The sequence below is a fragment of the Lepus europaeus genome, chromosome X, assembly GCF_033115175.1.
Source record: "Lepus europaeus isolate LE1 chromosome X, mLepTim1.pri, whole genome shotgun sequence".
NCBI classification, from domain to species: Eukaryota; Metazoa; Chordata; class Mammalia; order Lagomorpha; family Leporidae; genus Lepus; species Lepus europaeus.
Window position 1 is genome coordinate 50202806 of NC_084850.1, and position 15702 is coordinate 50218507.

Genomic DNA, 15702 nt, shown 5'->3' on the forward strand with positions numbered 1-15702 from the left:
ACAATCGATCAGTATTGCCTTAAGTCATTAAGTTTGTGCCAATTTTATTACTGCAGCAATGGAAAATGGATATAAGGGATCAAGAGGGAAACTGCACAGAGGGATCTCTCATGGCACACTTATAGGTGAATGTTGTGCTTCCTTCTGATTCCTTTGGGGCTCTCTGGAATGGAGCTCAATGACCCAAGTGGCTAAAGGGGATTAGCATAGTAAAAGGTACAACAGGTCACCTTTCTCTGACTACTCCTTTATTCAGTACCTATTAAAATAATCTCCCTATATAAACATTAAGCCAGAGTTTACAAGATTTGTTTCATAAGAGACATCTAAAATTTTGGCATACTTTCCCTTTACAGCCACTTTTTTTTCCACTAATGTGAGAAGCGTTTAGTGTGTGACCACAATGTCTCAGGCCTGGATTGTATTCTGGAAAAGTAGAGGCAAACAAGAAGAAATTACTATTGTGAAAGAATGCAAATTCAAGGAGGGAGGATAGACATTTAATCCCACAATTGTATTTCACCATGAAATGTGTTCTGAAGAAAGGGTGTATGTAACGCTAAGAGAGCTCAGATGTTAAGTATCTAATTCCGCCTGGGAGGTCAGGAAAGGCATCCCTAAGGGGATAATAACTGGATTATCTTGAAGGATGAAAAAGAATTGACCAGGTGAAGGTGACTTAACAGGAGGGGCTGAGTCTGAGGGTATGTCCTAAAGCCCAAGACATAGATAAGTTATCTTTCCTTTGAGACTAAGGCCCACTCATAGACCTCAAGTAATGATTGACTAGCTGGGGACAGTACAGAAGTCCAGCGCACTAGCCTCAAGGTTAAACTTATGGTATAACTCATGCTCCAGCATTTCCCCAATTGTTCACATTGTTGCTAATCTCCAGAAGAGATCAAATACTTGCTTAACCTTTACCCCTTTCCTACCTTGTTTCCTCACTCTTTTCTACTGAAAATGTCATCTCCATAAGTATATTGGACTATAATTTTCATCTTAGACTCAGCTTTTAGAAAATTTTGCATAAGACAGAAAGCAAATTTGGGGATAGGGAAGGCTGATAAATTCAGTTTAGAACATATTGAGAATGAGATGCCTGTGGAACATCAAGGTGGAGCTATTTCAAGGATGGTTGTATATTCAGGGTTTGGAGATCAGGAAAGGGGTCTTATTTTCACACTGTAAACTTATGAATGATAGATGGAATCAGTGTGAGTGGATGAGATTATTCAAGGAAAGACATAGAATAAAAAGAGAAAGGGGGAAATGAAATACATCACCATTTAAATGTTGAGGAACAAAGAAGATCCTGCAGAAAGACTTACAAGGAGGTCAGAGAAGTAGAGGAAAGCCTATTTGGGACAACACCGCCAATATCACAGGGTAAGTTTCAGGACGGTCAGATAAATACCAGGAGTTTCAAGAACATGTGGTAAATACCAGAGAAGTCAGATAAAGATGAAGAAATGTATCTGGTCAATTTGACTATTAATAAATTATTAATCAGGGCTGGCATTGTGGCACAGAGGGTAAAACTGTGACATTAGTATCCCATATGAGCGCCAGTTCGAGCCCAGCTGTTCCATTTTGATCCAGCTTCCGCTAATAGCCTGGGAAAAGCAGTGGAAGATGGCCCAAGTGCTTGGGCCCCTGCCTCCCACGTGGGAGATCTGGATGAAGCTTTTGGCTCCTGGTTTCAGCCTGGCCCAGCCCTGGCTGTTGCAGCTGTCTGGAATGTGAATCAGATGATGAAAGAGCTCTCTCACTCTCTCTCTCTTTCTCTCTCTCACCCTCCCTCTCTGTCTCTGTAACTCTGACTTTCAAATAAATAATCTTTTTTTAAAAAAGTAATTATTAATTTCAGAAAATTTAATACAGATATGTTTACACAAATATATAAAGATACACATCCACATACTGTTAATTCTCTATATCCTTATGTTCTGCATTTGTGATCAACCAGCCATGGATCAAATTTTTTTGAAAAAATTGTGTTTGTACTAAACATGTACAGATATTTTCACTGTTATTATTCCCTAAACAATACTGCACAGCACTATTTACATAGCATTTACATTGTATCAGGTATTCTAAGTAACCAAAAAATGATCCGAAGTACATGGGAAGATTTTGTAGGTTACATGCAAATACAAAAGCATTTTATATAAGACACACAAGCAACAAGAGATTTTGAGATCTTTGTGGGAGTCCTGGAAACAAACTCCCATGGACATTAAGTCACAACTGTATATACAAGAATACTTCAAAAAGTTCATGGAAAATTGATTTAAAAGATAAGTTTATTCTTGTGCAAAAATATATTAAGATCCATGTGTCATTTTTCCATAACATTACATTTTCCATGAACACTTTGAAGATCTCTTATTCATACAATTTCAATTACTTTGCATGAAAATAAATTATACTTTGATTTCATTTTCCATGAACTTTTTGAAGTTCCTCTGTGTGTGTGTATGTGTGTGTGTGTGTGCCCGTGCATAGACTTGGAATGGTAGGAATGTGACCAAACAGAAAGATGTACATCTGAGATCTATTTTGGAGCTATATAGCATATGAATTGTTGGTGTTGGATAGTAAAAGAAAGAATGAAATTAAGGATTCTGTTTTGAGCGTGGAGAGAATGGTGGGCCATGGAGTACACTTGGGGACTTAGAGTATGAGTGTGTTTCTCCAACAAGGTGATCCAAGCCCAGGCTTAGTTAACTCTGGTGGGAATGGCAGCTATTAACCACTAAGGTTGCCTTCTAAGCATAAAAGTCTGGCACCCATGGCAATCCTTAGTCCACTGTAACTTAAACCAGTTAAGACAAACATGGGAACTCAGCCCACATGTAGCAAAGTAGGCATCTTCTTCTAATGTTTCCTTCTCTTTGGAACTAAACAGCCAAAACTACTGGACTCTGGAATGCTTTCAGAAGACAGAGTACAAAGCGATTGTCAGAAATTGCTGGCTACACAACACAAAACTGTTTCCATTTCTTATTGGGCAAAGAGAGCTAACCCACATTTTCTCCCTTGGAGCTAAGTATAGCCATATGATTCAATTCTAAGCAATGGTCTATAAGATTAAATAAATGTGCCTTTTCTAGACTAAGTATTTTTAAAAGCAAATATACCCCTTCCCCAAGCATTTTCCTACATGTACGGATGAATACAGATGTTGACAAGGCCCTAAGACATGGCAGAACCTTACGATGCTCATAACCTATGTCCCTGCATCACCATGTTGTAAGAGATTTCTCCGTCAATCAAGTCAGTCTTGGTTATCATTTGGCTGAAATTTAAGCTTCTGTTGTGTTTCATATATATTAAATATTTAGAATTCTATTTGTTTTTGCAACTAGCACTGCACTAGCATTCCTAACATGGGAGAATGTCATGCGTAGGTCCTAGCCAGACCTTTAGTCATCTATTCTCATCTATAACGAATAGAGAAATCCCATTTAGGAAGTATGTAGACACCAACATGTAGTCATGTCCTACTAATGCACTAGACAACCCCAGAATGCAGTAAACGCATGGAGCATCTAATTTCGGAAGCCAATTGAGCAAGATAAGTATTTACCAGGTAGAAATGTGCTTCACATCACCCGCAATACCCACCTGGCTTGCTTCCATCAAATGTTCAAGAGTTAAATGTGTCCTCCCTCCCAAGATTTTTGTTAGTCCCATGTCTGAAACAGATATACAACCAGCCACCAGAGAATCCTGCTTCTGAGTCAAACACTGGCCTAGGTTATCTTAAAGATTACTTCACCTGCTTAACAATGTTGCTGGGACATGATGATACCAGAATTAAAGCCTACCTGCTCCTCTTCTACAGCAGCTGTAATGCTATCCTAGGGATAGGTATGAACATTCTTATGAAAATGCCAGTCTCTGCATCAGTGCCCTCTTGCAACTATAACAGCAATTGTTACTTATTTCTGGCAACAAGATTTTTTTTTACCTGCACTGACTAATTACTCAGGTCCATGTCTAATATTTTATTTTGTTCAGTCGGGAGACCTACTGTTATTGTTTATTTTGCTATTGCTGCTGATTATTTTGTTTTCTTGTAGAGAGCTATTGTTCAAGACCTCCTATCCCTGTATCAACCTGTCTACTGTCTACCAACCAAAGATCAGTTGTCATACAGAACATATTAAACAGGCACTAGTAGAAGACTTCTGATGCTATATTTCTTACCAGCAATACTTTATTCATTTTGCAAATATTTGTTGAGTAAGGCTGAGCTAAGGCTAAGCTAAGCTAAAGGCTGAGCTAAGGGCTAGGGACAAATGGTAAAAATCAGTTACACAGTAGCTGACTTCTTATTTTAATCAGATAAGTATAGAAATTACCACAAACTTGCAACTCTCATAAGTTCTATGAAGAAGAGGTGTATGGTGTAAGTACGCATAACTGGGGCTTTGATCAATCAAAGAAGTTGGGAGAGGGTTCCTGGGAAGTAAGAATTGAGCTGAAAGTTAGAGGATAAATAGAGCTAATTGTGCAAAAAATAGATAGAAAAGTAACACAAGGGTTGGAATAGCAAGTGGAAAGGCTCTGTGTTGGGAGCATATTATAATTCAGGAACTGAGCAAAAGTCAGTGTGCCTGGAGCTGAGTGGTTAAGGGAAATATGATCATGAGACAAGACTGAACAGGCAGGGTCTAACAGACCATTTCAATAGCTGTTCATATATATTGAAAGTGGTTTTAAGGACTTGTAATACCGTGTGGGATGAAGGTCATGGCAGACCAATATCCCTGATGCCATAACTTTTAAAAATGAGGCAAATTGCAAAAACGAATTCCAAAAGACACTGGGGAGATGTGGAAGCGAAAATGAATCTAAAATTTAGAGAGGCAAGAGCCCTTTTGAGACAGGTAGGTCTTGCCAGCCATTTTCTCCCCCAGGGACATTTGCTTATTCTTAGTACAAGCTGAATATTAGGCTTAGCCTAGCAGAAGGACTTTTCTAGGGGAAAGTGAAAATCAGCAATGCTTGTGGCTATTATGGGGGATTTGTATCACAATTAATAAACTTCTAGGGACCTCATTGTGAGCTGTTCTCCTACAGTGTGTTTTCTGAATATGGGGACTATATAGGATACTAAAAAGTTTGTATAAGATGGGGTAAAGTCACCTGTATTTTCTCAGTACTTAGGAAACAAATAAGTGGGACACAGAAAGACAAATATCACATGTTCTCCCTTATATGTGTCAGCTAAAATTAAAAAAAGGAAAAATAAAAAATAAATGCCTATGTGTACTAGAATTGCTGCAAATATGGTTTGTAAAACTTTGTTTTATATCTTTGTCAAACCAACGGTTAAGAATATTATACTACATGGAGCCGGCGCTGTGGAGTAGCGGGTTAAAGCCCTGGCCTGAAGAGAGAAAAATCTTTCATCTGCAGATTACTCCCCAGATGGCCACAGTGGCAGGGGCCCAAGGACTTGAGGCATCCTCTGCTGCTTTCCCAGGCTATTAGCAGGGAGTAGGAATGGAAGTGGAGCAGCCAGGAATTGAACCAGCACCAATACGGGATGCCGGCACTGCAGGCGGAGGCTTAACCTTGTACGTCACAGTTCCTTGTATGTCACAGTACCAGCCCCAACAAATCTTTTCAAATGAAAATATTAATAAAATTTAGAAAGCAAGAGGGAATACTCACAAAATATTTTTGCACAAAGGAAGGCAAGAAATAAGAAACAACACATTAATGTGTTGTCCAATGTGAAGTAATGCTATAACTAGTACTTAAACAGTATTTTACACTTTATGTTCTGTATGGGTGCAAACTGATGAAATATTTACTTAATTTTTTTTTTAAGAGAACAGATTTTTTTTTTTAATTTTTGACAGGCAGAGTGGACAGTGAGAGAGAGAGAGAGACAGAGAGAAAGGTCTTCCTTTGCCGTTGGTTCACCCTCTAATGGCCGCCGCGGTAGCGCGCTGCGGCCGGCGCACCGCGCTGTTCCGATGGCAGGAGCCAGGTGCTTCTCCTGGTCTCCCATGGGGTGCAGAGCCCAAACACCTGGGCCATCCTCCACTGCACTCCCTGGCCACAGCAGAGAGCTGGCCTGGAAGAGGGGCAACCGGGACAGGATCGGTGCCCTGACCGGGACTAGAACCCGGTGTGCCGGCGCCGCAAGGCGGAGGATTAGCCTGTTGAGCCACGGCGCCGGCCGAAATATTTACTTAATATATACTAAATCAATCTTTTGTATATAAAGAGAATTGAAAATGAATCTTGATGTGAATGGAATGGGAGAGGGAGCGGGAGATGGGAGGAGTGCGGGTGGGAGGGAAGTTATGGGGGGGGGAGTCATTGTAACCCATAAACTGTACTTTGGAAAATTATACTTACTAAATAAAAGTTTAAAAAAAAGAAATAAGAAACAAAACTGACAGAGACATAGATGTGATAAACTGAGGACACACAGCAAAATATAAGGCCAAAAATCCTGTTTTATTAATAAGTGCCTTACCCTGTCGGAATAGGATCGAAGTCGGCGAACCCTAAAGGCTTCCATAGCCTCGGCAACTCATGGCTAGAGCCTAGGGAGATTACTGACGCCATAAACAAGAGTGTTAAATTGTTAAATCAACATCAGGAGTCACTGTGTACTTACGTCCCATGTGGGATCTGTCCTTAATAGGTTGTCCAAGGTGAAGTAATGATATAACTAGTACTGAAACAGTATTTTTATACTTTGTGGTTATGTGAGGGTGCAAACTGATGAAATCTTTACTTAGTATATACTGAAGCGATCTTCTGTATATAAAGATAATTGAAAATGAAAAAAAAAAAACAACACCTCGGTATTAAATTGGAAATTACATAGAAAAGTAATCAATCTTTTTTAAAAAATATCATGCAGTATCTCTGTCATTAATGTGATGTACACTGTTATTTAATGCTATAACCAGTACTCCAACAGTATTTTTTCACTTTGTGTTGCTATGTGAGGGCAAACTGTTGAAATCCTTATATATACTAAACTGATTTTCTGTATATAAAGAGAATTGAAAATGAATCTTGATGGAAATGGAAGGGGAGAGCAAGTGGGAAAGGGGAGGTTGCGGGTGGGAGGGAAGTTATGGGGGGGGAAGCCTTTGTAATCCATAAGCTATACTTTGGAAATTTATATTCATTAAATAAAAAAATTAATAAGTGCCTTAAATGTAAATGGACTGAACACTCCAATGAGAAAGCAGAAATTGCAGAAAAGGGGGGAAAAGCAAGAATCAAATGTATACTGCCTAAAAGTGATGAGCATTAAATCAAAAGAAAAAAAAAACAGTATTGAAAGTAAAAAGATAGGAAACTAAGCCACGCAAAAACTAAACAGAGGGGCCTGCACTGTGGTGTAGCAGATAAAGTTGCCGCCCGAAGTGCCAGCATCCAATATGGGCACTGGTTCAAGACCCAGCTGCTCCACATCCGATCCAGCTCCTTGCCAAATGCCCCAGGGAACGCAGAAGATGACTCAGGTGCTTGGGCTCCTGCTAACCATATGGGACACCTGGAAGAAGCTCCTGTCTTCCATCTGGCACAGTCTCAGATGTTGGGGCCATTTGGGGAGTGAACCAGCGGATTTATATGAAAACATAAGAGACCCCAAATAGCTAAGCAATCTTATACAACAAAAACAAAGCCGGAGATCACAATACCAGACTTCAAGACATGGTACATGACAGTTAAAATCAAAACAGCCTGGTACTGGTACAAAACAGATGCATAGACCAATGGAACAGAATAGAAATGCCAGAAATCAATTCAGGCATCTACAACCAACTTATATTTGACAAAAGAGCTAAAAACAATCCCTGGAGCAAGGACAGTCTCTTCAACAAATGATGCTGGGAAAAATGGATTTCTACATGCATAAGTGTGAAGCAAGACCCCTACCTTACACATTATACAAAAATCCACTCAAAATGGATCAAAGACCTAAATCTATGACCTGACATCATCAAATTATTAGAGAACATTGAAGAAACCTTGCATGACATTGGCACAGGCAAAGAGTTCAGGATCACTAGGCATCAGGGAAATGCAAATCAAAATTACAATGAGGTTTCACCTCACCCCAGTTAGAATGGCTTTCATAAAGAAATCAATAAACAACAAATGCTGGAGAGGATGTGAGGAAAAAGATACCCTAATCCACTGTTTGTGGGAATGTAAACTGGTAAAGTCACTATGGAAGACAGTAGGGAGATACCTCAGAAAGCTGAATATAGACCTACCATATGACCCAGCCATCCAATTCCTGGGAATTTACCTAAGGGAAATGAAATCAGCATATGAAAGTTATCTGCACCCCCATGTTTATTGCAGCTCAATTCACAATAGCTAAGACATGGAATCAACTCAAATGCCTGTCAACTGAAGAGTGGATAAAGAAATTATGGTATATGCACACCATGGAATACTACACACTGGTAAAAAAAAATGAAATCCAGTCATTTGTAACAAAATGGATGAATCTGGAAAACATCATAGTGAAATAAATCAGTCGCAAAGGGAAAAATACCGTATGTTATCCCTGACCTGTAATAATTAATAGAGCACCTAAAAGGTGATCTGTAGAAGTAAAATTGATACTTTGAGAAGCAAAGACTTGAACAGCCCTTGTCTTGACTGTTGAAGAACAGGTTTTTTTTTTTTCATACTATTTGCTGAACTCTTTATTTAACCTAGAGTTAAATATATGTATATATAGTCAATTTAAAATAGATCTCAGTAAAAAAAATGAGTGGGACTAAAATAGGGAAGAGAAAGAGGGGTGAGAGTATGGGTGGGAGTGTGGGCACGGTGGGGAGAATTACCATGTTCCTAACGTTGCAATTATGAAGTGTATGAAGTTTGTAACTGTAAACCTGTATAGTTCTGCATACATTCTTATGGACTTATTTCTAAGGGTACAGATTAAAAACTTGCCATGGGACCCAAATCCTCTAATCCATCTTCAGTGATAGAGTGATCATATGGATAATATGGTAATAATAATAGAACAAAAAAAGCAGTAAATGCTCCAACATGGGAAGCAGTCCACATAGCAGACTCATAGAATGATAATCTTTGTAAATAGCACTCTGACCTCAGAATCAGCCCTTAAGACATTCTGGTCTGGCTGAAAAGCCCAAAAAAGAATTTCTGGCATGGAAAGCCAAGACACTGTGGTAAAAAAATGTCCTACATGAAGGACCTCAGTGTGTGAGACCCCAGTGGAAAGAAGTGGTCATCAAAGAAGGAGGTACTTTTCTCTGAAGGGAGAAGAGAACTTCCACTTTTCTTATGGCCTTGTCTAAATACCAATGAAGTTTGTGGAGTCAAAAGGTTTCCAGGGTCTGGTGCTGTGACATAGCTGGTAAAACTGCCACCTGGAGTGCCAGCATCCCATATGGGTGCTGATTTGAGTCCCGGCTGCTCCACTTCTGATCCAACTCTCTACTGTGGCCTGGAAAAGCAGTAGAAGATGACCCAAGTCCTTGGGCCCCTTCACCCTCATGGGAAGACCCAGAGGAGGCTCCTGGTTCCTGGCTACCAATTGGCAGAGCTCCAGCCATTGTGGCCAATTGGGAAGTGACCCATTGGATGGAAGATCTCTCTTTCTCTCTCTGCCTCTGCTCTCTCTGTGTAACTCTGACTTCCAAATAAATAAATAAATCTTTTAAAAAAAAATTCTTCCATAGCCTAGGCAGCTCATTTCAAGAGCCTCAGGTGATCACTGATGTCATACATAAGAATGTTAATTGTTGAGCCGGCACCGTGGCTCACTTGGTTAATCCTCTGCCTGTGGCGCCAGCATCCCATATGGGCGCCGGGTTCTAGTCCCGGTTGCTCCTCTTTCAGTCCAGCTCTCTGCTGTGGCCCGGGAGGGCAGTGGAGGATGGCCCAGGTGATTGGGTCCCTGCTCCCGCATGGGAGACCGGGAGGAAGCACCTGGCTCCTGGCTTGGGATAGGCGCAGTGCCAGCCGTAGCGGCCATTTGGGGAGTGAACCAACGGAAGGAAGACCTTTCTCTCTGTCTCACTCTCACTGTCTATAACTCTACGTGTCAAATAAATTTAAATAAAGAATGTTAATTGTTAAATTAACAACAGGAGTCACTGTGCACTTACTCCTCATGTAGGACCACTGTCTTCAAAGAGTTGTATTATAATTATGTCTAAGTGCTTGCAAAAGATGTATCATTCTTGACTGCTTCTTTAAAGTTAAGTTTCTTAAACAAAAAAGTGAAATTAACTTCAAGATGGAATGACTTTGAACACCCCTTGTCTTGACTCTTAAGAAACTTTTTTTTGTGTATGTAAATACTTGAACTCTTTATTTAGTATAGAGTTGGTATTCTGTGTATAAAGTTAATCAACAATGGATCTTAGCAGAGAATGGGACTGGGAATGGGAGAGGGAGGAGGTGGAGGGGTAGGAATGTGGGAGAGTGGGTACGGTGGGAAGAATCACTATATTCCTAAAGTTGTACTTATGAAATGCATGAAGTTTGTATTCCTTAAATAAAAGGTTTCTTTGGGGGAAAATTTTTATAAATGTTAAAGCCAATAAATCTTTCCATTCCATTAAAAAAAAGATATGTCTCGGTCTCTGTGTGTAACTTTGCCTTTCAAGTAAACAAATAAATATTTAAAAAATTAATCAGAAAGCTGGGGTTGCTTCATTAATATTAAACAGAATAGAAATCAAGAAAAAATATTAATAGAGGTGGGCGTTTGGCCTAGCAGTTAGGATGCCTGTGCTCCACGTTGACATGCCTGTGTTCAGTTTCCAGATCTGGCTCCTGATCCCAGCTCCGAACTAATGCAGACCCTGGCAGGCAGCATCAATGGTTCAAGTAGTTGGGTTCCTGTCACCCACACAGGAGGCCTGAATTGAGTTCCCAGCTCCCAGTTTCAGGCCGTCCGTCTGTTGTGGGCATTTGGGGAGTGAAGAAGCAGATGAGAGTGTGGTCTATTTCTCTTTCTCTCATTCTATCCCTACTTCCTTCCCTCCCTATCTGCCAAATAAATAAATAAAATCTTAAAAAGAAAATAATGTCACAATATATTAAGGAGATCATTTCAAGACATAACAATTATAATTGTGTTTGCACAGTAGCGTGCTGGAGTTGCCTCATACTGGATCACAAGAAGCGAATTTTGCATAGTGTTACAGCTTTGTGTTTAGTCAGATCACATAGGTAGCTCACAATCACTCACAATGGAAGTATTACAGCGCAGCAATCAGAAAATGTCCCAAATTAGAGATTTGTTTTTCAGAGAGGCTCTTGTTAAACATTTACCAGCAGATCGCTGTGTATGTACTGGATAATAGAGCCTCAAAGGACATGAAGTAAAAATTCACAGAATTAGAAAATAGGTCAAATTTAACAGTAATTGGTAAAACACATTAACCAAAATGTGGTAAGGACACAGAAGATCTGAATGACACCATCAACCATCTTGACCTAATTGATGCTGATAGAACTCTATACCCAAAAAGCATGCACTGTATAAGTGTCTATGCAATGTTCAAGAAGATAGACTGGATGCTGGGCCAGTAAAAATGCTATTGAAAAGACAACCTCATATTTTTAGAATTTAATTTAAACCATGTTTAAGTATTTATTTTATTTATTTGAAAGAGAGACGAACAGACAGACACAGATTTCCCATACACTGGTTCACTCCCCAAATGCTGAAAACTCATTCCATATCTCCTAAATTGGTGGCAGGGAGTCAAACCTTGATATGAAATAGCAGCCTCCCGGCCGGCGCCGTAACTTAACAAGCTAATCCTCCGCCTTGCGGCGCCGGCACACTGGGTTTTAGTCCCGGTTGGGGCGCCGGATTCTATCCCGGTTGCCCCTCTTCCAGGCCAGCTCTTGCTATGGCCCAGGAAGGCAGTGGAGGATGGCCCAAGTCCTTGGGCCCTGCACCTGCATGGGAGACCAGGAGAAGCACCTGGCTCCTGGCTTTGGATCAGCAAGATGCGCCGGCCACAGCGGCCATTGGAGGGTGAACCAACAGCAAAAAAGGAAAACCTTTCTCTCTGTCTCTCTCTCTCACTGTCCACTCTGCCTGTCAAGAAAAAAAAAAAAAAAGAAAAAGAAAAAGAAATAGCAGCCTCCCAACTGATATCTTAATTTCTATGCTAAATTCCTGCCTCCCATCAACATCTTTTAGATAAATATCAAAAGGTTAAATTTATAGGGGCCACAATATGGTAAGGTAGGTTAAAGCCCCTGCTTGGAATGCCCACAACACAACCTCTCTTGGAGTGCCAGTTCAAGTTCCAACTACTCTGCTCCTTATCCAGCTTCCTAATGGATCCTGAGAGGCAGCAGAAGATAACTCAATACTTGGGCCCTTTGCCACCCATGTGGTAGACCCGGATGGAGTTCCTAACTCTAGCTCCTGGCTTCCATCTTTCCTAGTCCCAGCTGTTTGCATGCATTTGAGAGTGAACCAGTACATGGAAGTCAGTCAGTCTCTCTCTCTCTCTCTCTCTCTCTCTCGTTTCAAATAAGTAACTAAGTTTAAAAGGAATAAATTTATAAGCTGTTTTCTTTGACTACAACAGAGTTAAGTGAGATCCTATTAAATATGATCTTTAGAAGAACCCCAACTATCTGGTAATTAAGTGATACATTTCAATGTAATATATTGGACAAAAATAAAGGAAAATCATAATCATTTCAAACTGAAAGAATAAAACACAATCTATTAAAATGTGTTAGATGCAGCAATAGCAGAGCTTAAAGAAAAATATTTAATTATATTAAAAATAAAGAATTCTTAAAATCGATGATCTCTGTTTCCCACTTAAGAAGCTAGATAAGGATGAACAACTTAAACCAAAGAAGTAAAACAATAACAATAAAGGCAGAAATCACAGAAATAGAAAACATGACAAAATGATAAAATTGTCAAAACTTTGTTCTTTGAAAAAATGATAAATGTCTAACAAAATTGATCAAGAAAAAATGAGAAAGTACACATTATTAATACAAGGAACAAAAGAGGTGGCATAACTACAGATATCACAGACATCAGTAAGACAAAAAAGGAATTCGCAAGCAACTTTATGCCATTAGAGAACAATATAAAAGAAACTGACAAATTTCTTGAAAAACACAATATTAAACCCAGTATAATATGAAACACAAATCTTAATAGCTCTATATTTGTCAAAGAAATTGGATTTGTTTCCAAAAACATCCCACAAAGAAAATTTTAGGATCAGATTATTTTACTGATAAAATTAATAAAAATTAAATAATAATATCAATCTTACATGAGCTCTTTGAGAAAATAAAGACTTCCAGGTTTGGAACTAGCATTGTGGTGCAACAAGTTAAGCCATTGCCTGCAATACGGGCATCACATATCACAGTGCCAGTTCAAGTCCCAGCTGCTCCACTTCTGATCTAGCTTTCTACTAATGCACTTAGGAAAGTGGCAGATAGTGGCCCAAGTACTTGGGACCCTGCCACCCATGCAGGAGACCCAGATGGAGCTCTTGGCTTCCACCTGGCCCAGGCCTGGCTGCTACAGCCATTTGGGGAGTGAACCAGCAAATGGAAGATCTCTCGCTCTCGCTCTCGCTCTCGCTCTCGCTCTCGCTCTCTCTCCCTTTCATATAAATAAATAAATCTTTTAAAAAAAGATTTCCAGGTTTGCTTTATTAAGCCAACCATAACCTTGATAAAAACACAACTCTGATACAACCCTGACAAACATTAAAATACGTTATAGATCAATTCTCTTCATAAACATAGATATAAAATCCTTTAAAAAATATTAGCAAATATTATCCAGCAATACATGAAAAACATAACATGCTCAAGTATCATTTACATCAGGGATATTAATGTTTGTTTTATATTTCTTTGAAAACGATGTAATTTAGCATATTAATAGAATAAAAAGCAATTCATGCATTCACTGCAATAGGTAGCAAAAAAAAGTTGTTGAGAAAATATAAAACAGCCTCATGATGAAAAACCCAGAGGAGCGTGAATTAGGAGGATTTAAGAGGGTGTTTAGCCTAGAGTTAGGATGCCTGCATGCCCTCTCAGAGTGCCTGGATTTGACTTCGTGCTATGGTTCCTGACTCCTCCTTCTTGCCAAAGCAGACACTGGGAATCCATGGTGATGATTCAGATAATTGGGTTCCTGTCACCCACACGGGCGACCTGAACTGTGACCTCAGCTCTTGGTTCCAGCCAGGGCCTACCCCATCCTTTGCAAGTATTTAGGGATTTAACCAGCTGATGGGAGCTCGCTGTCTGTTCTCTTCATCTCTGTCTCTCCTCTCAAATAAATGAAAAATAGTTAATTTTTTTTTAATTCTTGTAAAATCAGAAATAGTAAGAACATGTGTAAAAAAATTTCAGGTGGTTTCAGACCTAAGAATAAAACACTGAATCATTTTTCTCTAGAGCCAGAAATAAGAGAAAGATGTCCACTCTCACCATTTCTACTCAACATTACATAATACAAGCAAAATACTGATAAGAAAATATAAATAAATGGAGATATATACTATAGTAATGGACTAGACAATTCAAGATTGTTAAAGCATCTATTTTAGCCAAATTTATTTATAGATTCACAGCAATTTCCATGAAAAATTCAGAAGGCTTTATGGACATTTTAGACAAGCTGATTTTAAAATGTTTTGAGGGGGCCAGTGCTGTGGCGTAGCAGGTAAAGCCGTCGCCTACAATGCTGGCATCCCATATGGGCGCCGGTTCGTGTCCCGGCTGCTCCTCTTCTGATCCAGCTCTCTGCTATGGCCTGGGAAAGCAGTAGAAGATGGCCCAACTCATTGGGCCCCTGCACCAGTGTGGGAGACCTGGCAAAAGCTCCTGGCTCCTGGCTTCGGATCAGCGCAGCTCCAGCCGTATGGTCATTTTGGGAGTGAACCAGTGAAATGGAAGACCTCATTTTCTCTCTCTGGCTCTACCTCTCTCTCTCTTTCAAAGAAATAAAATAAAATTTAAAAATAATAAAATATATCAACAATTTTTAAAAACTTAAAATATTCAAAACAATCTTGAAAAAGAACAAGTGTGAGGGACTTAAATCATGTAACTTTAGAACTTATTCCAGAGCTATGGTAATCAAGAGAGTATGGTACTGACATTAGCGAACACCAATGAGTAAATGAAACAGAAGAGAGAGTCCAAAAATACGTGCACACATAGCTACTTTTTCAAAAAGTTTCCAAGTTAACTCAATGGAGAAAGGAATACTTTTTTAAAGCAATTGTTACTGGGGGTGCACTAGATATCTCTACAGAAAAAAACACACCCTGTCCCCATATATACACAGAAACTAATTCAACACGGATTGTAGATTTCAACCCAGAACTTTGGAATAAGAAAGGATTTCTTGGACAGGCCACAAGAAAGAAGGAAGGAAGGAGGAGGGAGAGGGGGAGGTAGAGACAGATGACAAAGACATGGAAGGAGGGAAATAAAATGATCAATTGGACAATTGGACTTTCTCAAAACTAATAATTTTTCTCATCAGAAGACATCATTTTAAAAATATATAGAAATTGTAAGCAGGATGGTAGTTACCAGGGGGTGGGGAGAAGGGGAAAGGGGAGTTTTTTTTTTTTTTTTATGCGTATAGAGTTAGATATTTGCAAGATGAAAAGCTCTGGAGATCCT

The 15702-nt window shown here is 39.5% G+C and overlaps 1 protein-coding gene across 1 annotated transcript in view; it reads right to left on the reverse strand.

The window, feature by feature from the left end:
- GUCY2F (guanylate cyclase 2F, retinal) overlaps positions 1-15702 on the reverse strand; it is a 111062-nt gene that overhangs the window by 34964 nt on the left and 60396 nt on the right. The window lies entirely within an intron of this gene.